At 36.6% G+C, this 24,716-nt stretch overlaps 1 pseudogene; it reads left to right on the forward strand.

Moving 5' to 3' along the window:
* The first annotated feature begins 6,057 nt into the window (after positions 1 to 6,057).
* On the forward strand, positions 6,058 to 22,397 carry LOC782527 (tripartite motif-containing protein 5-like; annotated as a pseudogene).
* Positions 22,398 to 24,716: the final 2,319 nt, after the last annotated feature.

A 24,716-nucleotide genomic window follows, 5' to 3' on the forward strand; every position in this document is an offset into this window, starting at 1 on the left:
GTAACAAGGTACTTCATCTGTAAAATGGGGCAATAATACTTGTCTCTGCTTTCCTCTGGGAAAGTTATGAAATGTAAAATAATTCATGACTGTGATGTGTTTGAACACCTTGGAAGAAATATGATATATAAGCATATGATATCATGATTACCTCCATAATAAAAAGAAAATATTAAAATAAAAATAATATGTGCATTTTCAACACCTGCAGTTATATATGAAATATGTAACTCTTTTTATTGTTTTCTATCTAATTCACTGCACCTGCATTAAGAAATGCACCCCAATGGTCCAATTTTTAAAAATATATAAAATTTAGACAGGTACTTATTCTTTTATTCACCCCATTGTGCCTAGGTCTCACAGAACATATTTTAAATAATATATTACCACAGAGAGACCACTTCAATACAAATCTCCAAAGTGTGGGTTAGTCAGAAAAAATTACTTTTAAAGGAAAACATCTGGCACCTCATAAATATATATCACCTTTCGTCAAGAGTTTCTCAAACTCTCTTCATATATATTACACTTATAAGCATTATTAATTCAGCATATTGTACATTGGTTTGAAAGTAGTCCCAAAGCAGAATTACATATGTAAAATATGTGCTGTAATATCTAGGCCCATGCAGCTCATAAAGAACATTAACCATGATGCTAAATCCTTTTGATTTAATGTGTTCTGTTAGCTAACAGGGGTGATTTTTTAAAGCACAGATACAAGAAAATACTCCAGTTAAGCTTAAAGACAGCTATTTATTCTGACTAATTTTTTTTCTCTTTTGTGACATTTAGCAAATTATTCTAGGCTTACATTTAGCTTGTGTCAAAAATATGTCTGAAATACTTTACTCTGGTTTATCTCTTCATCTAAAAATATTTTTCAGAGGTGACTTGCCTTTACAAAGGCTGAATCTGAAACACCTAACTGGTATTTCTCCTTTTTCCAGAGGATACTGTAAAAAAGAATATTCGTTAATGCCCTTCGGCACTTTTTCCTGTCATTAATGATCTTACTGTGAAGTTATTTGTTGTACTTCAGTTTTTGTGTTTTTTTCTGTACAAGTAAATGCCAATTCCTCTTGCTGTGTCTTTAATGATGCTGGAGAAAATACAATCAGGTTTTTTGTTATATTTTCATAATGGTGCATATATTTAGTTCATAAATCTTACTACTGGCAAAATAACACTCCTTTAGCTGTTTCTGACAAATTAGAGGCATTTTTCTTTTTGTATTTTCATATTTCTCTCAACCTCTTCAAGAAATGAATGCCACAACATGGGCAGAGTTAAAGCTAAAAGTTGTGAAGTTTTGTGGCCTGAAAGACTAACTGGGCTGTTTACCTTACTCATATCCCTGGTGCCTCATCTAAAACTATTGACTTTCAGGGACTATGTTAGGCAATGGAGATATAGCGACAAAACAGAATTTCTAACCATACAGAGCTTTGAACGTAAAAGAGAGCAAAGGATAAGTAAACAAATAATTAAATACCTTAAAATTGTTTAAGTGCTCCAAGGGAAAAATATAAATGGATCTGCCTCAGAATTAAAAGAAAGGACCTTCTTTGGATGGTCAGAGGTACCCTCTCTTAATACCTGATATTAAGGGTATCATGCTGATATCTTGATTAAATAATGAATGAGACATACATTTAACTTCCTTCTCAAAATCATATTAAAAGGACTATCTGCATATACAATATATACAGAGAAAATCCTGTATCCAGCATTAGAAAACATGGAAGAACAACTGTCTCACACCAGGAACTTCAGGGAAATTCTCTATACAAGGAGAATCTGCACAGACAACGTCTTGTCTGCACGCAAATGAATACCTTGCTTGGGAAATAAGTGAAGAGATCCCAAAAGAACTCACTAGCAGCAACTTGCAGAAAAACCAGGTATCAGGACAGTAAGATAGTAATTTGTGATTCCATCAGAATTTCAGTTAAGTGCCCAATTTCTGTCTGCCTTACACATCTGATCCCGTGGCACTCGCTCATGGTGTATCCTGGGAAGTGCCCCTGCTAAATAATAGCTGCCATGGTAAACAAAGAGAGGTGGTCTTTGAGTGGAGAGAGGCTCCCACTGCAAAGCCCATCACATTGGTCTCTCTCTAGATAACTCTGGAAATGGAGGTCTAAACTGACAAAGTAAAACTATGATACATGGGAACTTTATTCTTATCCCTTCATTTCAGCTTGAAAGACTTAGTCCCACAACCTCCGACAGGCCCCAATTCACACCAGAGCAGAATGACCCAAAAGAGTTCTCTATAAGGAGAAACTAGTATTTAAAAAATCACTGGCTATAGGAAATTACATGAAAGTTCAAAACAGTGTAACTCAGAAGAGCAGTCAGAAGAGTTAGGTTTTCTGACAAAATCCTAAACATTTTGAAAGTATGTTTAATCAGTGTCCCTTTATAGAAGTCAAGGCAACAGTGCAGACAACCACAGGGAAAATATGAATCAGAAGCAACTACACAGAGAACAATACAATCACTGAATAAGAAACCTCAGTGAAGCAGATATTAGCAGATTAAAAAGGCAGAAACTATTATAATTACCCTCCAATTAAAATAAATAAATAAATTTAAGAAGAAAAAAAAGGCAGAAACTAATAAAACAAATTTTCACTGTGAGCCAGTCTTCTTAGCACAGTGGAAACAGAAATGAAGAGGATGAAGCCCTTCTCTTCATGGACTGTATGTTCCACTGGAGAAAGAGAGACAGACACAAGGAGCAATTAAACATCTGCTTTACCGGAAGATGACACATGTAATCAAAAATCTATTTAAAAAAAAAAAGAGGGAGTAGAGAGCAAGGATGACAGTGAGGTTGCAGTTTACCATGCAGGAGGTCAAAGAAGTCCTCACTGAGAAAGTGACACTAGAAAGACTTGATGTTGTACAAGAGACTGTGTGACTTCTGTAGCCAAGCTGTGAAAGACATGGTAGCTTCTGTCTTGATTTCTTAGTTCACTCTCTAGGGAGGGCCAGCTGTCATGGCATGAGGACACTCACTCAGCCCATGAAGAGGCTATCATGGAGAAGAAATAATGTTTCCCACCAATAGCCAATATCAACTTGCCACACATGTAAGCAGTCGCTTTGGAAGTTAACCTCCCAGGCCCAGTAAATACATGCATACATCGGATGGATACAGTTCCAGCTAACATCTTGCTATATCCTGTAAGAAGGGAAGATAGAATTTCTCAGCCAAGATGCCCTCGAATTCTGGAGCCAAAGAATCTGTGAGAGCTAATATTTAAAATTTTAAATCACTAAGTTTCAGGGATAATTTGCTAGGCAGCAGTAGATAATCAACACACATGCAAATATCCAGAGGAAGAACATCCAGAAACTTAACCAGAAACAGAAGCAAGGGTTAGTCTCGGAGATAAGAATATGCCTGGTGTGTTTGAAGAAGCATAAGGAGGCCAAACTAGCTGGATCTGAGTAAGGAAAAAGAGAACTGGAGTTAAGTGGAGAGGTAGAAGCCAGATGTATAGGACTCAATAAGCCATGGAGAGAACTTTGGGTTTTATGTTGAAAAAGATGAGGAGCAAATTTTAAACTCAGAAGTGACATAACCTGATTTAGAGTTTGAAACAGTCACTCTGGCTGAGGCTCCAAATACATTGCTATTGGGTGAGTGGGTGGGGAGTGGGCAGGATGGTGGAGCAGTCAGTGAACAAGTCTTGGGTAGAGATTAGTTAGGAGATTATGGTAACAACCCAGGCACAAATGATAGTGACATACCAGACTGGGACAGTTTCCCAGGTGGCTCAGTGGTAAAGAATCTGCCTGCCAATGTAGGAGACGCAGGAGACGTGGGTTCAGTCCCTGGGTTGGGAAGATCCCCTGGAGGAGGAAATGACAACCCACTCTAGTATTCTTTCTGGGAAAATCCAATGGACAGAGGAGCCTGGCAGGCTACAGTCCACAGAGTCACAAAGAGTAGGACATGACTGAGCACACACACACACACACACACACACACACACACACACACACACAGTACCAGTGGAAGTGGCAGAAAGTGGAAAGATTTTGGACAAATATTGGAGAGAGGTCAAGAACTAGATGCAGGGTGAACAAAAAGGAATCTATGATGATTCCTACATTTTTATCCTTAATAAGTAGAGTAACAGCATTAAATCTGAAAGATAATCATAAAGGACTATCTATAATATTTATTGAAGAAACTACAGGATAATGGGGAAAAACAAGTAGGTTAGAAAAAGACTATACTTCTATAAATAAAAATTTTATTTTGAAATAAAAATTTTTTCCATAAAATAGCATACAGAAGTGAAAAGAGTATTAATGGTTAGAAAAAAATGGATTTAGTAAAATAATACAGAAAATAGCATAGACAGCTAGATAGATAATCTATCACAGATAATATGAGAGATGTTATGAGATAAGGAGGATCTGACATGAATCCAAGGCTGGTAGTTCCATAACACCTAGTAAAGTATTGGTAACATGGTAACTCTCAATAAATATGTACATATTTACTGAATTAGTGATAACTCTAGGAAAAAAGTGTCAAGAGAATTTCCTATAACAGCATAGGAATTTCTAGCTCTACCCCAACAAAAACATCAACTTTGTTAACTATGTGCATTCAAAAATATCTTCATATGAGTGAAAAATTCAAGGTAAGGGATTATAGCACTTGGGTAAAGCACAAAAATAAGAAAAGATGAAATGAGAAAGGTTAAGAAGCATATATTCACATTACCTCCATCATCCTTTCCCCAAGCCTGGGCAGCCTGGTGTGGACAAAGATATGCTCCCTGTGGGAAATGGAGAGTGAGGCAAGTACTCGACTTTACCATGGAGTCCAGAACAGACTTAACCCAATTCCAGACTAATCCCTGGACCTTAGGTCTCTCTTTGTATGCTTCTACTAACTCAGGCCCCTCACTTACTCTGGCATCTGCCAATTCCAGTGGCCTCAGTGGCTCCTGAAGTCTCAGGCAGCATATACAGCACCAGGGTCCCCATAGGCTCCCCAAAATCCAGGCCCCTAGCTCACCCCTACTCCTGTCAGCTCCTGAAGACATGGGCAGTTCCTGAGGCCCCAGGTGGCTCCCATGACACCACGCTGTCAGTGGACTCTAGTTCCTAGGCTCCCACCCCAGTGCTTTTGGCTTCTATGACCCAGGGTGCCTCCTATGGCTCTAGGCTTTCAGTGGACTTCTTTGAAGCTAGGCTCTTAGCTTACCTTGGTGCCAGCTGAGTCCCATGGCAACTTTCATGGCACCAGGCTCCAAGTGGGCACCTGTGAATACAGGCTCCCAGCTAAGTCCTATGCCAGGCCAGCTACGATAGAACCAGACTTTTGACCCATACCAGTTGCAGGCCAGTATCCACAGACCTAGACTCTAGACCAGCTGACTGACCCAGGCTCACGGTGCCAGGCTAGGCCCAGGTCAGCATCTGAGACCCCAGGTTATAAGCTGACTCTTGGAGCCACAGACTCTACCTCATCCTGCTAGGAGAATGATCTCAAAAACCCCAGCTTCCAGACTGGGTCCTACAAAACCTGGCTGCCAGTTCATCTCAGTATTGGTTGACTCCTATAGAATCAATATCTAGGTCTGCGACTGCATATCCAGGCACTAGCTGTGCCTGCCCAAAGACTCTGAGCAGCAAATTCATCCATGGACTCCATCAGCTGGCCCACTCAGAAGCTCTGGACAGATTGAACATGGAGGGCTTTGCCTACTGAAGCGTCTGTAAAGACTAGGAGACGTGCCTCTCAAATGGAAAGACACAAACACAAGGCCACAAGGATCACTGCTAATGAAGGAAACAGGACATTGCCAAAGGAAACCATAAAGCTTCCATGATAAATCCTAAGGAAATAAAAATCTATGAATTGTCTGAAAAAAACTAAAATACAGGTCATTTGAAATCACACGAAGGAATAAGAAGAAAAAAGAATGAAAGAGTGAATTTGGGGATATCATTAAAAGAAACAATCTAAGTCTCAGAAGGAGAACTGACAAAGAAAGGAGCAGAAAACTTAAAGAAAAAATGGCTAAAAAGTTCCCAAATCTGGGGACAGATTTCAATATCCGATTTCATGAAGGTAATAAGTCACCACAAAATTTCCACTCAAAACAATCTAACTCCAAGACACACAATAATATTGAATAAAATCAAAAAAGAGGTAGAGGGTAAATCCCTTATAATTTGAGTATGAAGTTTAAAGACAAAAATAACTACAGAACAATAATTTGTAAATGGATATACAGTATATATAGAGGAAAAGTGAAATCAAAAACAGAATATCTGAGAGGAAAAAAATGTAGAACATTTCTATGTGTTTAGAGTTATTATCAACTTAAAATTGATCATTATAATTTTTTTTTCCTGTGAGCCGCATGGCACACAAAGCAAAAGCCTACTGAAGATAATTAATAGACGAAAAGAATGAATACATAACATGGCGCTAGTGGTAGAGAACCAACTTGCCAATGCAGGGGACTTAAGAGACACGGTCAGGAAGATCCCCTGGAGAAGGAAATGGCAACCCACTCCAGTATTCTTGCCTAGGAAATCCCATGGACAGAGGACCCTGGCAGGCTACAGTCCACAGGGTCACAAAGAGTCAGACATGACTGAAGCAACTTAGCACAGCACTATTAAAGAATCATAAATCACAAAGTAAGAGAGCAACAGAAAAAGGAATAAACAAGTTATAAAACAGCTACAAAATAACTAAATGGCAATAGTAAATCCATGCCTATCAAAATTACCTTAAATGTAAATGAACTAACTTCTCCAATCAAGAGAGAGAAATGGCTGAATGGATTAAAAAATAAGACCCAATGTTATGTTATCTAGAAGAGTCTCATTTTAACTTTAAGGACACACATAGGCTCAAAATGAAGGGATGGAAAATGATATTCCAAGTAAATAGAACCCCAAAGACAGTAAATTGCTACACTTATATTAGACAAAGTGAATTTAAATCAAAAACTTTAACAAGAGACAGATAACGCCATCATATAATGATAAAGTGGTCAGTTCACCAAGAGGATATACTAATTATACTTATATATGCATCCAGTATCGGAGCACCTAAATATATTAAACAAACACTGACATGCAAAGGGAGAAACAGACAATACAATAATAGTAGGGGACCTCAATACCTCACATAAACTATGGGGAGATCACCCGGACAGAAAATCAGTAATGAAACATTGGACTTGAACTACACCTTAGACCAAGTGGACTTGATAGACATGTATAAAAGAATCCACCAAACATCAGCAGAATACATATTTTTCTCAAGTGCACCTGGAGTTTCTCCAGGATAGAGTGTATGTTTAGAGATAAAATAAGCCATAGCAAATGCAAGATTGAAATCACACCAAGTATCTTTCCAACTACAATGGTGTGAAACTAGAGATCAGTAACAGGAGGAAAACTGAAAAAATGACAAATGTGTGGAAATTAGACCACCACTCCTGAAAAACCGATGAGTCAAAGAAGAAATCAAAAAGGAAATAAAATTATTTGAAAACATATGAAAGTGAAAATACAAAATATCAAAACTTATGGGATGCAGCAAAAGCAACAAATTTTTATGACAAAAACTCTCACCTAAGTGGGTATAGGAGGAACATGCCTCAACATAATAAAGATCATATATAATAAGCACACAGTTAACATCACACTCAGTAGTGAAATGTTAAAACTTTCCTACTAAGATGAGGAACAAGTCAAAGGTGCTCATTTTACCACTCCTATTCAACATAATACTAAAATTCCTAGTCAGAGAAATTAGGTAAGAACAAATTAAATAAGAGGCATCCAAATTAGAGACGAATAAGTAAAAGTGTCTCTGTTTTCAGGCGACATGATCTTACACATAGAAAGTCCTAAAGATGACATCAAAACATTACTGACACTAAAAAGTGAATTGAGAAAGGTTGTAGGATACAAACATCAACATAGAAAATCAGCTGTTTCTATGCACTAACAACTAACTACCTGATAATTAAAATAATCGTTTAATATAGAATCACAAATAATAAAATACTTTAACCAAGGAGCTTGCATTGTAAGTACCTGAGTGTTTTTTTGTTTTTATCATAATGCAAATGCCTAACTTAAGCTGTGATTAAGAAATCCAGTTCAAATACAGCTACTAAACACATCGAGGGTCCCATGACTAGATAAAGAGCTAGGCTTTGCCCCACGCCCCTATAGCACCAAAGTTTGTTTTAGAGATCTTTGATTCACTTAGATAATTGACTAGTGGCTGGTGGATTTTCTCTTCTTGCACGTTAATTCCTCATCTTATGCTTTAAATTCACCAATAAAAAGTGAACCCACAAAATCATAGGTCCCCACTACTGACTGCAATAGAAGCAGAGCTACCAGGCCTGCGTGCCCACCCCCCCACCTCTCCTCATTCCACCTGAGGCCTCCCTATGTGACCCCTGGTGTGCCATGTACCCTCCAAGAGCTGTGAGTAATAAGCTCTGTTGTTTCATAGTCTCTTCATGGTAATTACTGAAGGCATCTTGCAATCATAAGACCTACAGTGCCAGTCCAGCCACAACAATGGTTCCAAAAGGGGATAAGTCTATGAGAAACTTGCCTCAGGCCCAAGTAAGAACCACACTCTGGTATTTCTAGCCAAGATCAATACGTTCAATAGACTGGGATCAGCACAAAAACAAAGGTGAAAAATCTGTATGCAGAAAATTAAAAGACTTGGTTCAATGAAATGGAAGAAGTCACATGTAAGTAGATATCCTATGTTTTATGAATTGAAATAATTAATATTGTTAAAATGTCCATTCACAAAGCCATTTATACATTCAATGCAATCCCTATCAAGATTCCAATGACATTTTTTACAGAAGGAGAAAACAATACTAAAATCTGTATGATCTTTTTAAGTCAGACACCAAAAGTAATCATAGTATGGAACTGGCATAAAAATAGATGCAAAGACCAAAAAATCAGAATCAAGAGCTCAGAAGTAAATACAAGCATGTGAAGTGAATGAATATTTGATAAGAGAGACAAGAATACTCAATGGGAAAAGCATAGTCTCTTCAACAAATAGTGTTAAAACTGTATATTCACAGGAAAAAGGATAAAACTCAACTCATTTTATTACACAAAAATTAACACAAAATGGATTAAAGAATTGAATATAATCATTAATTACAAGAAAAAAGGAAATCCTACCTTTTGTGACAATACAGTTGGACTTTGAGGGCATAAGCCAAGTGAAATAAATCATACAAAGACAAATGTGTTTATTCTTATTTATATATGGAATCTAAAAACCTAAACTCATAGAAAGAGAGTGGAGTTGCCAGGAGCTAAGGGGTAGGGGAATGTTGGTCAAAGGGTGCAAACTTCCAGCTATAAGATAAGTATATGCAAATGACACCACCCTTATGGCAGAAAGTAAAGAAGAACTAAAGGGCCTTTTGATGAAATTTAAAGAAGAGAGTGAAAAAACTGGCTTAAAATTCAACATTAAAAAAATGAGATAATGACATCTGGTCCCATCACTTCATGGCAAATAGATGGGGAAACAATGGAAACAGTGACACACTTTATTTTTTGGTGCTCCAAAATCACTGCAGATGGTGACTGCAGCCATGAAATTAAAAGATGCTTGTTCCTTGGAAGAAAAGCTATGGCCAACATAGACAGCATATTAAAATGCAGATACATTACTTTGCTGACAAAGGTCCGTCTAGTCAAAGCTATGGTTTTTCCAGTAGTCATGTATGGATGTGAGAGGTGTAGTATAAAGAAAGCTGAGTGCCAAAGAATTGATGCTTTTGAACTGTGGTGCTGGAGAAGGCTCTTGAGAGTCCCTTGGACTGCAAGGAGATTCAACCAGTCCATCCTAAAGGAAATCAGTACCGAATACTCATTGGAAGGATTGATGATGCTGAAGCTGAAACTCCAATACTTTGGCCACCTGATGGGAAGAGCAGACTCCTTGGAAAAGACCCTGATGCTGGTAAAGACTGAATGCAGGAGGAGAAGGGGATGACAGGATGAGATGGTTGGATGGTATCATTAACTCGATGGACATGAGTTTGAGCAAGCTCCAGGAGTTGGTGATAGATATGGAAGCCTGGCATGCTGCAGTCCATGGGATTGCAAAGAGTCAGACATGACTGAGTTACTGAACTCATAAGAAGTAAGTTCTGGAGATAGAATATAAGATAGTGACTATAGTTAACAGTAGTGTATCATACACTTGAAAGTTAAAATGGTAATATTGTAATGGGATGTAGGTATTAGCTAATTTAAAGTCATTTTGCAATATACCTATGTATCAAATCATCACATTATATATACTAATTACATAATTTCAATAATATCTCATATTACATAATTTTGTACATAATTAGAAATTACATAATTTCAATAATATCTCAATAGAACTAAGAGAAAAATAATGAAAGTGTATATTGCTTGAGAATTTCCACAACAAACCTTTGTATTAACCAAACAGAAAAAAACATGTAATGGATAAATAAAAATAAATTAAAATTCAAACATTTGTTTAAAATTTCCTAAGAATAAAAACAAGAACTGCATGCAAAGAAGAATTAGGTTGAGAGCAGAAATTTTTATCAACAATAAAGGCTGAAGACATATCTTCAACATGTTGAACTTAGCACTATACACCTACATAAATTTTCATAAGACCAAAAGGGAAATAAAGATATCCTCAGAGAGATGGAAGGATATTACCTTTTACAAGTTATAAAAGAGATACAGATGGCTCTTGAATGACATAGGTTTGAACGGTGTGGGTCCACTTATAGGAGGATTATTTCAACAATAAAAACAACAGTCCTACACCATCTGTAGGTGGTTGAACCTGTGGATTGGAAACCACAGATATGAAGGAACCACAAATAAGCAGTAGCCCTGTGTATAGAGGGCCTATTATAAGTTATACTTGGATTTTCAATTGAGTGGAGTTTAAACTGAGTGGAGTGGAGTTTCAGCTTGACCCTTGCATTATTCAAAGATCGATACTATATCTAAAAAAAGTACACAAAACTAAAAGGAAGGCAGGTAAGTTAGGTCAAGGGCATTGGAAAGCAAGAAAACAATTTTACAAAAGCATTGCCTGTTAACAAATAATAATAATATCAACGATGACAAAATAATACTGTCTATTTATGAAATGACATAAAATTAATGACTGAAGGAGATCATCAGAATTCAAAGTATTCTAAGAACCTAAGTGAAAGCGAAAGCCACTCAGCCATGTCCGACTCTTTGCAACCCCATGGACTGTAGCCTGCCAGGCTCTTCTGTCCATGGAATTCTCCAGGCAAGAATACTGGAGTGGGTTGCCATTCCCTTCTCCAGAGGCTCTTCCTAACCCAGGGATCGAACACAGGTCTCCTATATTGCGGGCAGAATCTTTACTGTCTGAGTCATCAGGGAAGCCCTAAGATTCTGACAAACATCAGTCTCAAAATACATAAAGCAAAATTTTATATTTTTAAAACAGAATTTTCCACCAAGGGCTATTAGTGACAGGAGAAGACAATTGAGCATTTTTACTTTGGTAAACATCCAAATTTGTTTAAATAGAAAGGCACTGATTCATCAGAAGAAAATTATTTTAGTAACACTGATGTTTTGTGTTTATGTTGTAACTTACCTAACCAATGAATATCTCTCTAAGCTTCTGAGTTGTTTACCACAGGAAATATCCTTGCCTTCACAACTTACAGTACAGTTTTACAGCTGCATTACTTAAAACTGTAAAGAAACATATTCTCAGGCCCATGAATTTAGTCTTGGTACTTAGACCCAACAAAGTAACATGTAACATGTGAAAATAAACTATGGTATGATCTTTCGAAGTTGTCCAAAATACAAGGACATGTTTTTCGGAAGATTATTAAAAGACTTAGTTTTCATAATCAATTTTTATTTGTGTGTGTATATATATAGTAAGAAAAGGGTGGTTCCAATTAGAAATTTTGTTAATAAAATTCTTTAATATATTATGTGACACCAAGAAGCCAAACAAACTATCATCTTTAGAAAACCGAATTCAACATGTACAGGACAATAAGTTCTATGCTTTTCACTTACCAGGCCATACTATTTGAAATTTCTTGTCAGTGTGATAAATAATAGTAGAACTAATTTGTAAAGGAAGGCATCTAGAATATGTCACTATCTATTTACCTAAAAAAAGCAAAGGGAAAAATTAAAAATACTTGAAAAATGGTATATATGTTAGACATAAAATATAAAGAAATAAAAAGTTTCCATGGATACCTAATAGTATGTAAGATGTGAGTCACTATAGCAACCAAGGTCTAAAATATATAGGAATTAATTTATTAAGAAATGTTTATGAAAGGTATCACAAAGCTTTGCAAAGGAATAAAGTATTTTTAAAGGCAAATAAAAGAAACACACCAAATTTCTGGATGAAAAGATTTCCATTTCTAAAAATTATCTGTAAATATAATGAAATTCTAATCAATATCCAAAAAAGATGTATTTAAAACTTGGCAAAAATGATTTTAAGCCTTATCTGAAAAAATAGTTGGTGCTATCCCCATGCTCTATCCTCTAGAGAAAGTCATGCTTGAGAGAAGTATTTGGACTATATTTTACACATCTCTGAGGAAGATATTACATATATGGATGGAAAATTGGCATGTTACTGTTATCACATTAACTGTGTATCTTGATAAATGCCCTATTCCACACTAATTTTTTACAATGCTACTAAGTAGGAAATCATGTTTCAAAATTTAATGTACACTAAATAGATCTTGGTACTCAGAACTACAAATAAACAGTGGACCATGTTTCAACATCTTTTTCTGTCATAAATGGGAGATAAATACTGATATTTACTGACTACTTATAATTTTCTAGGGACTTTACATGCATTTCCTTATACAATCTTTATGCAAACATCATGAGATAAACATATCAGTAGTTCCATGAAAAAATTCAAGCTCAAAGCAATTCAACACCAGATTTTCAACTACTTATTGGTGAACTTGACCAATCCCAGGATTTGGAGGCTTTAAATTCAGGTCACTTTATTCTTACTCTTGTTTTCTTATGGTTTTATTGCTTCTTTTATCATTTTAATAATTTTTAATCTTACAATATTTCTAGTTAGGTCATTATTCTCTTCATACTATGTGCCAATTCTCATGTTACTTTATTTGCTATATTTAGTTGAAATTCTATTTATTTATTTGTTGTTTTCAATATGAGACCCTGAAGTTGTCATAAAAATGTTATTTTGGAAGTATTTTTGGATTGTTTAATTGAGGGAATTTCAAGGACTTCAGTGATCCTGGACCAACTTTCACCTGGAATTTTTGCTATGAGGTTCTCAACCATGCAAAATATGTGCATTTTCTCTCCATACCTACATGTAAGAAATGCCTGGAATTCCAAATTCCCCTTAAGTGACATTTTCTCTTAAAAGCAAAACACAAAAATCCCTGTACTTTTTTCCAAGAAAAGGGGTTGGAGTGAGGAGTGCTGAATTTTCTGTAAGTGCTTACCTTGCGCAGCCCTGAGGTCATACTGCAAACCCTGGTAAATCTTCATGAGATTCAGAGTCCACTTCTCCAGCCCTTATAGGACCTTCTAGAACCCCAATCTCTCAACCACTTGGCTATCAACCCTGACCTATCACTTTTGTACTGGTTTTGTAACAGTTCAAGTGGGTATGGATTCACTTTATTATTTTAGCTTAGCTATTTAGCTGTTTTAATCTAGCATTTCCACATATATTTAAAAGGAATATTGCCTTTTCCCTTTCTTTTCACGTGAACTAAATCTTGGGACCCCATGTTCTTCCCTTATTTTTTGGCTCTGTTGACTGAGAATGGTTCCTTCCTACTCTCACAATTTTTTTTTTTTTTTTAAGATTCCTATCCATATATTTTCTGTTGTCTTACCTCTTCCTTATTTATTGATTTCTTCTATCTTCTCCCCTTTCCCTGGGATGCCCCTTCCTCTTTACCTATGTTCAACATCAGCCAGCTCCATTTCTCCATCATTTTTTCTACTTTTATGTAACTTATTATCTTTGAGCTATAAATTTTGTTTGGTTGTCTCCTGTTATACAAGGATAAAAGTCACAGCTGGAATATTATGCTGTTTTTTGTGTGCTTCATTGGTTCACTCAGAACACTACAAGAAATTACAACCAAAATGGGGCTTTAGGGATCAAATTATGATGAAAAATTAATTAAGTTAATTAACTGCAACTTGGAGTTTGAATGAACAGAACTCTTTCAGGTAATTAGCACACCTACAAGCTAGGGACTCTATTATTTAGGGTGTAACAAAGTGTGAAGCTTAAACTGAAATCAGATAATATATGGAAAACTCTTTTTTTAACTCTAAGTTCTAAATTAATATCAAGCACTTCATTTTTAAAGGTAAGATTTGTTATATATGTCAAGATAGTTTCATAATGAAGATATTCTAAAAATTTGGTTAATTCTAATGTAGAAAGATAGGTAAAAACCACAGCAAAGATATTTTAGTTGATGTAAAGATAAGACTGCTCTATTATTTGGAGGTCACCTTTGAGCAGGATCTCAGTTTGTATAATAGAAAAGAAAAATAGCTCACACCTACTTTGTATTTACCATATGCCAGGGACTATTTTAAGTGACTTTTAATCATTCATCTCCTTTTAAAATGACCTTAAAAATAGGTTATATTTTTATTTCATCTTGCATGTGAGAAACTAAGGCACAGACATGTTAAGTAACTTGTTCATGGTCACATAAACATTGAGATTAGGAGTTGGGATTTGAAATTAGATAAACTGGTTTTGTTCTGGGCTTTAATGAAACATTACACTTTCAAGAATTTTACTTGAAATGTATAGCAACCACACTATAAGAACCATGAGTCCTAGAAGAGCAAAATCAATAGAAACTTATCATTCATTTAAGTATATATTAATATTTTAATGTTATAAATACCTATAGTTGACACAGAGAGATAATACTTGCAGGATTTTTTTTCAAAACCAAAAAGTATTCCTTATTATATTGTAATTATGAGTGTGTGCTGTCCCAGTTGAATGTAATCATTTTAGAAATACCATGAGAAGAGAGGCAGAGATCATTAAGATAGTCTATGAAAAGAAATTAGAGGAAAGTCTCGACACTGGGCCATCTTTAACTGGTGTTGGTCCAAGAATTCATTACAGCTACCTATGGCTTTATTAAGATAAAAGAAATAGGATAGAAAACAATAACCACATATAAATGAAATTATTTTGAAATACTTATCCTCAGATACTAAAATAAAAAGGTTTTAGCATTTCCCATGGAACATGCTTTAATTTGTGTATTTTATAAGTATTGTACTATATTTTCTTGATTACAAAAGCAATATATGCTAATTATGGAAAGTTTGGAAAGCATAGAAAAGCAAAAAAAAAGAAAGAAAGAAATAGAAATAAAGGAAGGAAGAGGGAATGGAAGGAAGGAGAAGGGAAGGAGAGAGGATGGGAAGGATAGGTGAAGGAAAGAGAGGGAGAGAAAGAAAAAAAAATAAAAGAAGGGAAAGAAAAAACTCAACTTCCCATTTCTCTCAATATTTTCATGTACATTCTTCCCAATGTATATTATATAATCTCATTAAAAATAGTCACACAGTGGGATGAATATATTCATTTATAGTCTACTTTTTTCTGTTATCAAGCATTATGGATAAAACATATCCTATGCCATTGATCAGTTATTTATCTGTTTAGACTTTTCATTTTAAAATAATTCCAGATTTATAAAAAACATTTTGAAATTAATACAAAAATGTTGTATCCATATTCTCCAAATGTTAACACCATTACACAATAAAATAATCAAAACTAGGAAATTAACCTTGAGACAACACTTGTCAAAATCTAGAGACATCATTGAAATTTCTTCAGTCATCCCACTAATATCCTTTTTCTTGTCCAGAACCCAATCAGGACCACATATTGCATTTATATGTCATGTTTCTTTAGACCACTTTATCTGGGACAATTCCTTGTTTTTATCTGCTGTGATCTTGAATCTTTTGAACAATATCAGTAAGTTATCTCACAGAAATCTCATGATTTAAGGTTGTCTGATGGAGATCAGCCCTGGGATTTCTTTGGTAGGAATGATGCTAAAGCTGAAACTCCAGTACTTTGGCCACCTCATGCGAAGAGTTGACTCATTGGAAAAGACTCTGATGCTGGGAGGGATTGGGGGCAGGAGAAGAAGGGGATGACGGAGGATGAAATGGCTGGATGGCATCACTGACTCGATGGACATGAGTCTGAGTGAACTCCGGGAGTTGGTGATGGACAGGGAGGCCTGGCGTGCTGCGATTCATGGGGTCGCAAAGAGTCGGACACGACTGAGCGACTGAACTAAACTGATGGTCAGATTATATATTTGGGGAAGTATATCACAGAAGTGATGTTTTGTCTTTGGTGTATCTTATCAGGAAGCTCAAGTTATTGATATAGTTCATTGCTGGCAAATTAACCTTTTTCACTCAAGTAAGATCTGCTGCTGCTGCTGCTGCTGCTAAGTCACTTCAGTCGTGTCCGACTCTGCGACCCCATAGACGGGAGACCACCACTCTCCCCCGTCCCTGGGATTCTCTAGGCAAGAATACTGGAGTGGGCTGCCATTTCCTTCTCCAATGCGTGAAAGGGAAAAGTGAAAGTGAAGTCAATCGTGTCCGACTCTTAGCGACCCCATGGACTGCAGCCTACCAGGCTCCGCCTTCCATGGGATTTTCCAGGCAAGAGTCCTGGAGTGGGGTGCCATTGCCTTCTCCAAAGATCTGCTAGGCCTTTCCATTAAAAAGTAATCATTTCCCCTTTTGTTCTTATAATTATCTGATGGGAACATACTTGAGATTATGTCAATACCCCATTTCCATCATACTTTCACCCACTACCTTTAGCACCCATTGATAATTCTTGCCCCAAATAGTTATACCTACAGTCTTCAACAAATTTCAATTTTCTTTTTCCATAATTTCTTCTACAATTAATTTGAATTGTCATTTTTCTCTCATTTATTTATTCATATATATATATGGATATATGTATACATGCATATATAGGTACATTCATTATGAACTCATGGATTTTTTTTTTTATGTTTTATAATCCATTACTATTGTCACTTATTTTCTTGCTCTAATTGTACCAGATATTTGGCCACTGGTGCATGTTCCAATAATCTTTTGAGCACTTCCTTACTTTATACCACCATAAGATGTTCCTTTACTTTAATGTACTTTCCATTTTCTGGAATCTGCCATTTTTCCTGAGAGTTCTGGTTCCATTGGTTGTAAACTACCATTCAGAAACCAAAAAGCATGTCAATTGCTACTTCGTTTTGTTTCCAGACCCTTTCAGTAGACAGAGCTAGAAAATACATATATATTATACACACATATTTATCTCCATATGTGTGTATATCCTATTTGTTCACCTAAGTATATTAAACTCGAATTTATATTTCTAATTCTACTTCAACAACTTCTAGTCTCCTTTCCTTAATTCTAACTCCTTTTCTCCACAATAAGAAACCTGACACTTACTACCCACACTGTTTTCTTATTTGCTCAGTTAAAGATACAATCTCTCAATTATCAACTCATTTTCCTAGTAGAAATGCTAGTTATGTAAAGTTGTTTTTGTCTGTTTTTAGATTAATCAAAATATTGTTTTGCAAGTTCCTTATATTCTTTTTTTTCTTTCCATCCCTTCAATAAATTTGTTATTCATTTGTAACACTATTAAGTTAATTTATACTCTTTGTATTATATTTTAGGTTCCCTCCCCAAATCTTGTTTTCTTTAATTAAAAATAATTTGGAGTATTTTAACTCAGAAAGACTCGTATTTGGCTTTGAGTTCTGTTGTTCCCATGATGAAATTTTTAACTTTGAACCATAGGCCCCCTTTTGTGCACTGGACACTCAAATTATGTAGTGGGGCCTGTGTCCTAATGAAGATATCAATATACTCTTACTAATAGTTTCCATGTCCACCTGTTACAACACCTCAAAATAATTCAAATATCTTTCACCATCCCTTACTTGTCATCCACTTCTCCTTTTTCAAGGAAAGTTTACTGTTGAGTTATTAATTCCATTACCTCCTAGTTCTCAGGAAATATTTTTTGTATACTTCATTAATTATTTCATCTTTAACTTCTTCAGACATAGTCATATGTCTGAAACATAGTGAGCTAAAAAACTATCCTTACATAACTCACCAAGCTCAAACTGTGTTTATTTAAATCAGATACCCCAAGAATGCTTTCATTTTCTTTCTACTCACACTACTCCTTAAAAGTTTACCTAGGAATAAATCTAGCTTAGAAAGCAAAATATCTATACTCAGAAAACTATAAAACACTGATATAAGGAACCAAAGTGAACACAAACATGTGGAAAAATACCATGTTCTTGGATTGGAAGAATCAACATGATGAAAATGAGTATACTTCCTAAAGCAATCTACAAATTCAATGCAATTCCTATCAAATTACCAATGGCATTCTTCACAGAATTGAAACAAGAAAAACTTCCATTTTCTATAGAAATACAAAAGAAACTGAATAGCCAAAATAATCTTGAGAAAGAAAAACGGAGCTGGAGTTTTTCTTTCTCAAGATTATTTTGGCTATTCAGTTTCTTTTGTATTTCTATACAAAATGGAAGTTTTTCTTGTTTCAATTCTGTGAAGAAGGACTTCAGACTATACTACAAAGCCACAGTAATCAAAATAGTATGGTCCTGGAACAGAGAAAGAAATATAGACGAATGGTACAGGATAGAAAGCCCAGAAATAAACCTATGCACATATGGTCACATAAACTATGACAAAGGAGGTAAGAATATAAAATGAAGCAAAGACAGCTTCTTCAACAAGTGGTGCTGGGAAAACTGGACAGCTACATGTAAAAGAATGAAATTAGAACACGACCTAACACGATACACAAAAATAAACTTGAAATTGATGAAAGACCTAAATAGGAGACTGGACAATATAAGACTGTTAGAGGAAAACATAGGAAAAGCACTCTTTGACATAAATCACAGCAAGATCTTTTTGACCCACTTCCTAAAATAATGAAAATAAAAGCAAAATAAACAATTGGGACCTAATTAAACTTAGGAGCTTTTGCACAGCAAAGTAAGTAAGTAAGTGAAGTCACTCAGTCGTGTCTGACTCTTTGCGACCCCATGGACTCTAGCCTACCAGGCTCCTCTTTCCATGGGGTTTTCCAGGCAATAGTACTGGAGTGGATTGCCATTTCCTTCTCCAGTTTGCACAGCAAAGGAAACCACAAACAAGATGAAAAGACAATCCTCAAATGGGAGAAAATATTTTCAAATGAAGCAACAAATGTTAATCTCAAAAATATACAAATAGCTTATGGACTTTAATACCAAAAAACAAACAATCCAATCAAAAAAATGGGTGTAAGGCCTGAACAGATATCTCTCCAAAGAAAACATGCAGATGGCCAAGAAGCACATGAGAAGATGCTCAACATCACTATTAGAGAAATCAAAATCAAAACTACAAAGGTATCAACTCACACTGACCAGAATGGCCATCCACACAAAAAAAAATCTACAAACAATACAGGAGAGGATTGGTGAAAAGGGAACCCTTTTATTCTGCTGTTGGGAAGGTAAATTGATACAGCCCATGGATCATGGAAAAAGGAAGAGAGTTCCAGAAAAACATCTATTTCTGCTTTATTGACTATGCCAAAGCCTTTGACTGTGTGGATCACAATAAACTGTGGAAAACTCTTCAAGAGAACCTGCCTCTTGAGAAACCTGTATGCTGGTCAGGAAGCAACAGTTAGAACTGGACATGGAACAACAGACTGGTTCCAAATATGAAAAGGAGTACGTCAAGGCTGTATATTGTCACCCTGCTTATTTAACTTCTATGCGGAGTACATCATGAGAAACGCTGGGCTGGAAGAAGCACAAGCTGGAATCAAGATTGCTGGGAGAAATATCAATAACCTCAGATTATTGATATGCAGATGACACCACCCTTATGGCAGAAAGTGAAGAGGAACTAAAAAGCCTCTTGATGAAGGTGAAAGAGGAGAGTGAAAAAGTTGGCTTAAAACTCAACATTCAGAAGACGAAGATCATGGCATCTGGTCCCATCACTTCATGGGAAATAGATAGGGAAACACTGGAAACAGTGTCAGACTTTATTTTGGGGGCTCCAAAATCACTGCAAATGGTGACTGCAGCCATGAAATTAAAAGACGCTCGTTCCTTGGAAGAAAAGTTATGACCAACCTAGATAGCATATTGAAAAGCAGATAGGGAAACACTGGAAACAGTGTCAGACTTTATTTTTTTGGGCTCCAAAATCACTGCAAATGGTGACTGCAGCCATGAAATTAAAAGACGCTTACTCCTTGGAAGGAAAGTTATGACCAACCGAGATAGCATATTGAAAAGCATATGAAAACATTACTTTGCCAACAAAGGTCCTTCTAGTCAAGGCTATGGTTTTTTCAGTAGTCATGTATGGATGTGAGAGTTGGACTGTGAAAAAAGCTGAGTGCCAAAGAATTGATGCTTTTGAACTGTGGTGTTAGAGAAGACTCTTGAAAGAGTCCCTTGGACTGCAAGGAGATCCAACCAGTCCATCCTAAAGGAGATCAGTCTTGGGATTTCTTTGGAAGGAATGATGCTAAAGCTGAAGCTCCAGTACTTATCATGGCCAGTACTTTGGCCACCTTATGTGAAGAGTTGACTCATTGGAGAAGACTCTGATGCTGGGAGGGATTGGGGGCAGGAGGAGAAGGGGACGACAGATGATGAGATGGCTGGATGGCATCACTTACTCGATGGACATGGGTTTGAGTGAACTCTGGGAGTTGGTGATGGACAGGGAGGCCTGGCATGCTGCAATTCATGGGGTTGCAAAGAATCAGACATGTCTGAGTGACTGAACTGAACTGATACAAAGAACAGTATGGAGTTTCCTTAAGCCTGGGAACCTGCGGCCTAACAGGCATGTGGCCAATATAGTGCAGAGACTCTGAGAGGTTAAGGTGAGCCCAGAGGTGGAGCAAGAGAGAAATCTCTGTGCTCACCATGGAGAGAAACTCCACCTCTTCTGTGAGCAGGATGGGAAGGTCATTTGTTGGCTTTGCGAGTGATCTCAGGAGCACCGAGGTCACAACACATTCCTCATGGAAGAGATTGTGCCAGAGTACCAGAAAAAGCTCCAATCATGTCTGCAGAGGCTGAAGGGGAAAAAACAGGAAGCTGAGGAGTTGGAAATTAAAGTCAGAGAAGAGATGTCTACTTGGAAGATTCAAATACAAAATGAGATACAAAATGTCCAGGGAAAGTTTACACAACTAAGACAAATCCTGGACAATGAGGAGATTAAGGAACTGAGAAAACTGAAGGATGAGTTGGGAGTTATTCTCAAAGAGCTGGCAGGATCTAAGAATGATCTGGTCCAAGAGAAGCTATTGGTGAGCAATCTCATCTCAGATGTGGAGCGCCATTTGCAGGGATCAACAGTGGAGCTGCTGCAGGATGTGAATGTTATCATGAAAAGGAGTGAAACCTTGGCTCTGAAGAAGCCAAAATCTTTCCCCAAGGAACAGAGGAGAGTGTTTCGAGCTCCTGATCTGAGAGAGATACTGCATGTGTTTAATGAGCTGACAGATGTGCAACGCTACTGGGTTCAGGTGACCCTGAATTCTCCCAAGTGTGCAAATGTTGTCATTTCTCCGGATCAGACACAAGTTAGATATGCATCCAGTGACCAAGGCTATAATGCATACTTGAATTATAATTATGAAACTTTTGGTGTCCTGGGCTCCCCAGTTATCACATCAGGGAGACATTACTGGGAGGTAGACGTGTCAAAGAAAAGTGCCTGGATCCTGGGGGTATGTGGTGAAAAATGTGAAAATACCATGATAGTACCATCAGTATTTGGAAATTGAGGAAATGGAAATTATCCAATTGGTTTTTCAGGATATAAACCTAAAAATAGAAATTGTGGAAATTGTCACAATGTTTATTCCAGATATCAACCTAAAAATGGCTATTGGGTCATAGGGTTAAAACATGATTCTGTATATAATGCCTTTGAGTCTTCCTTCTCAGGTCCTGTGATTTTAAGCCTCTCCCTGAGTGTTTCTCCCCATCGTGTTGGGGTTTTCCTAGACTATGAGGCTCACACTGTCTTATTTCTCAATGTCACCAACCATGGGTTTCCCATTTATACATTCTCTTCATGTTCCTTTCCTCAGAACATAGTTCCATATTTCAATCCTATGAACTGTGGTGCCCCCATGACTCTGTTCTCACCAAGCCGTTGAGTCTTCTTACATTCACACTCACTCCTCTATAGTGCCTCTTACTGTAGGTGCATCTGACACACCTGTGCTTATCTGCAACATTCTTACCCTTTTTCCTTGCTGCCTCTCTATTTTTTTTCCATTTGAACATCCTTCATTCATTAGGAGGGTGAACAATTTCCCTTGTGTCATATTTTCCCCAATATCATGTATGTGTTAGAAAATCTTAATTTTCCATACTCCATGGTAAAATGATGGATGCCCCATAAAGAAAGAGCAGTATTGATGTAACACCTTTGCCAAATTTTACAATCTCATTTACTCTGCCACTGACTGAGAAAATGATAGAAAGCTTTTCAAAAACATTTGTATATTAGACCTAGTATAGGAGTCCTTCACTAAAGAGTGAGTGCTGAGCTGTGTCTCAGTTTATCCATGATGCCAATATTCATTAAGAAATTGAGGAAAAAATATCATGAATGATATGTATTAAGAATTAAAGTTTTGTGTTCAGAGTGTCTAAGTTCAAGCCCTGTCTCTACATATTAGAAGTGTAAACTTGAATAGCATATTTAAGTGATATGTTTATTTTCTTAAAATAATCTTGTTATAAAATTGTACCATACACAAGATCATTGTGAAAAAATCAACACAACTAAGTATAAAGCATAAAAAAAAAAACACACTAAACAGAGAACTATCATATGACCCAGCAATCCCACTACTGTGCATATACCCTGATAAAACCATAATTCAAAAAAACACATGGACTCCAATGTTCGCTGCAGCACTATTTACAATAGTTAGGACAGCAGCCAGATGTCCATCAACAGATGAATGGATAAAGAAGATATGGGGTGTGTGTGTGTGTGTGATGGAATATTGCTTGCTTGCTTGCTAAGTCGCTTTAGTCGTGTCTGACTCTGTGAGACCCCATAGATGGCAGCCCACCAGGCTCCCCCATCCTTGGGATTCTCCAGGCAAGAATACTGGAGTGGGTTGCCATTTCTTTCTCCAATGCGTGCAACTTTAAAGTCAAAGTGAAGTCGCTCAGTCATGTCCGACTGTTAGCAACCCCATGGACTGCAGCCTACCAGGCTCTTCTGTCCATGGGATTTTCCAGGCAAGAGTACTGGAGTGGGGTGCCATTGCCTTCTCCAGTGATGGACTATTACTCAGCCATAAAAAGGGAATGAAATTGAGTTACTTTAAGTGATATGGATGAACCTTGACCCTATCAGATTGAAGTAAGTCAGAAAAACAAATTGTATATTACCACATATATATGGAATCTATTAATAGAAAAATGTTACTGTTGAACCTATTTGCAGGGCAGGAATAGAGTTATACTAAGATGTAGAGAATGGACTTGTGGACAAATTGGGGGGAGGAGAGGGAGGATGAATTGAGAGAGTAACACTGACACATATACATTACCATGAGTAAAATAGATAGCTAGTGGGAAGCAGCTCTATAACACAAGAAACTCAGCTCGATGCTCTGTGATGACCTAGATATGTGGAATGGAGGGATGGGAGGAAGGCTTAAAAAGGATGGGATATATGTATACACAGGGCTGATTCACAATGTTGTACAACAGAAACTAATGCAACATTGTAAAGCAATTGTATTCCAATAAAAATAGAAGAAAAAATATACAGTACAGCTTTAGTTCCTTGAAATTTTATTTTTAAAGCCCAACAATGATCTACTGATTGCCTAAATGAGCACACTTGCCCTAGCTTTTCATGCTTCCTTCATAATGTTGTTAACCCCTGTTTTCTATTTAATCTTTCTCCTCAACTGCCTGTCATGATAAAAATATTCATTTTTTCTCTCTTTTCTCTGATGCTTCCCCTTACCCAGTCTGCTTTTGTGTGGATCTAAATAGGACATATACCTTAAGGCCCAATCAATCTTCAAACAAAAGAAACTGTTAGAAAATCTAAAAGCAGGATCCAGAAGTAGAATCCAAAACCAAAAGATGTGCTAGAGAAAAAGCAGAAACTAAGATTTTCCCAGGGCTGAGCTATAGAAACTTGGAATTTCTATTCAGAGTTTTGCTACTGAAGTGCTTCATTCAGGTCATTCCTAATATTCAGGGAGGTTTCAAATTCCCAAAAGAAAGGATCTTATTGAGCTATCTTATGCTTTGGGTCAATCACTTTTGGCACCATACAAGATCGGGAATAGAGTCTTGGTTGGTTCTAGAAGTTGGAAAAGACCACGGTTGGCATCTACTACAAGTATTCATTGTAAATATCTCCTACATTCCTGCACTGAAAATACAATTTCT

The sequence above is a fragment of the Bos taurus genome, chromosome 9 (genome assembly GCF_002263795.3).
Source record: "Bos taurus isolate L1 Dominette 01449 registration number 42190680 breed Hereford chromosome 9, ARS-UCD2.0, whole genome shotgun sequence".
Lineage (NCBI taxonomy): Eukaryota > Metazoa > Chordata > Mammalia > Artiodactyla > Bovidae > Bos > Bos taurus.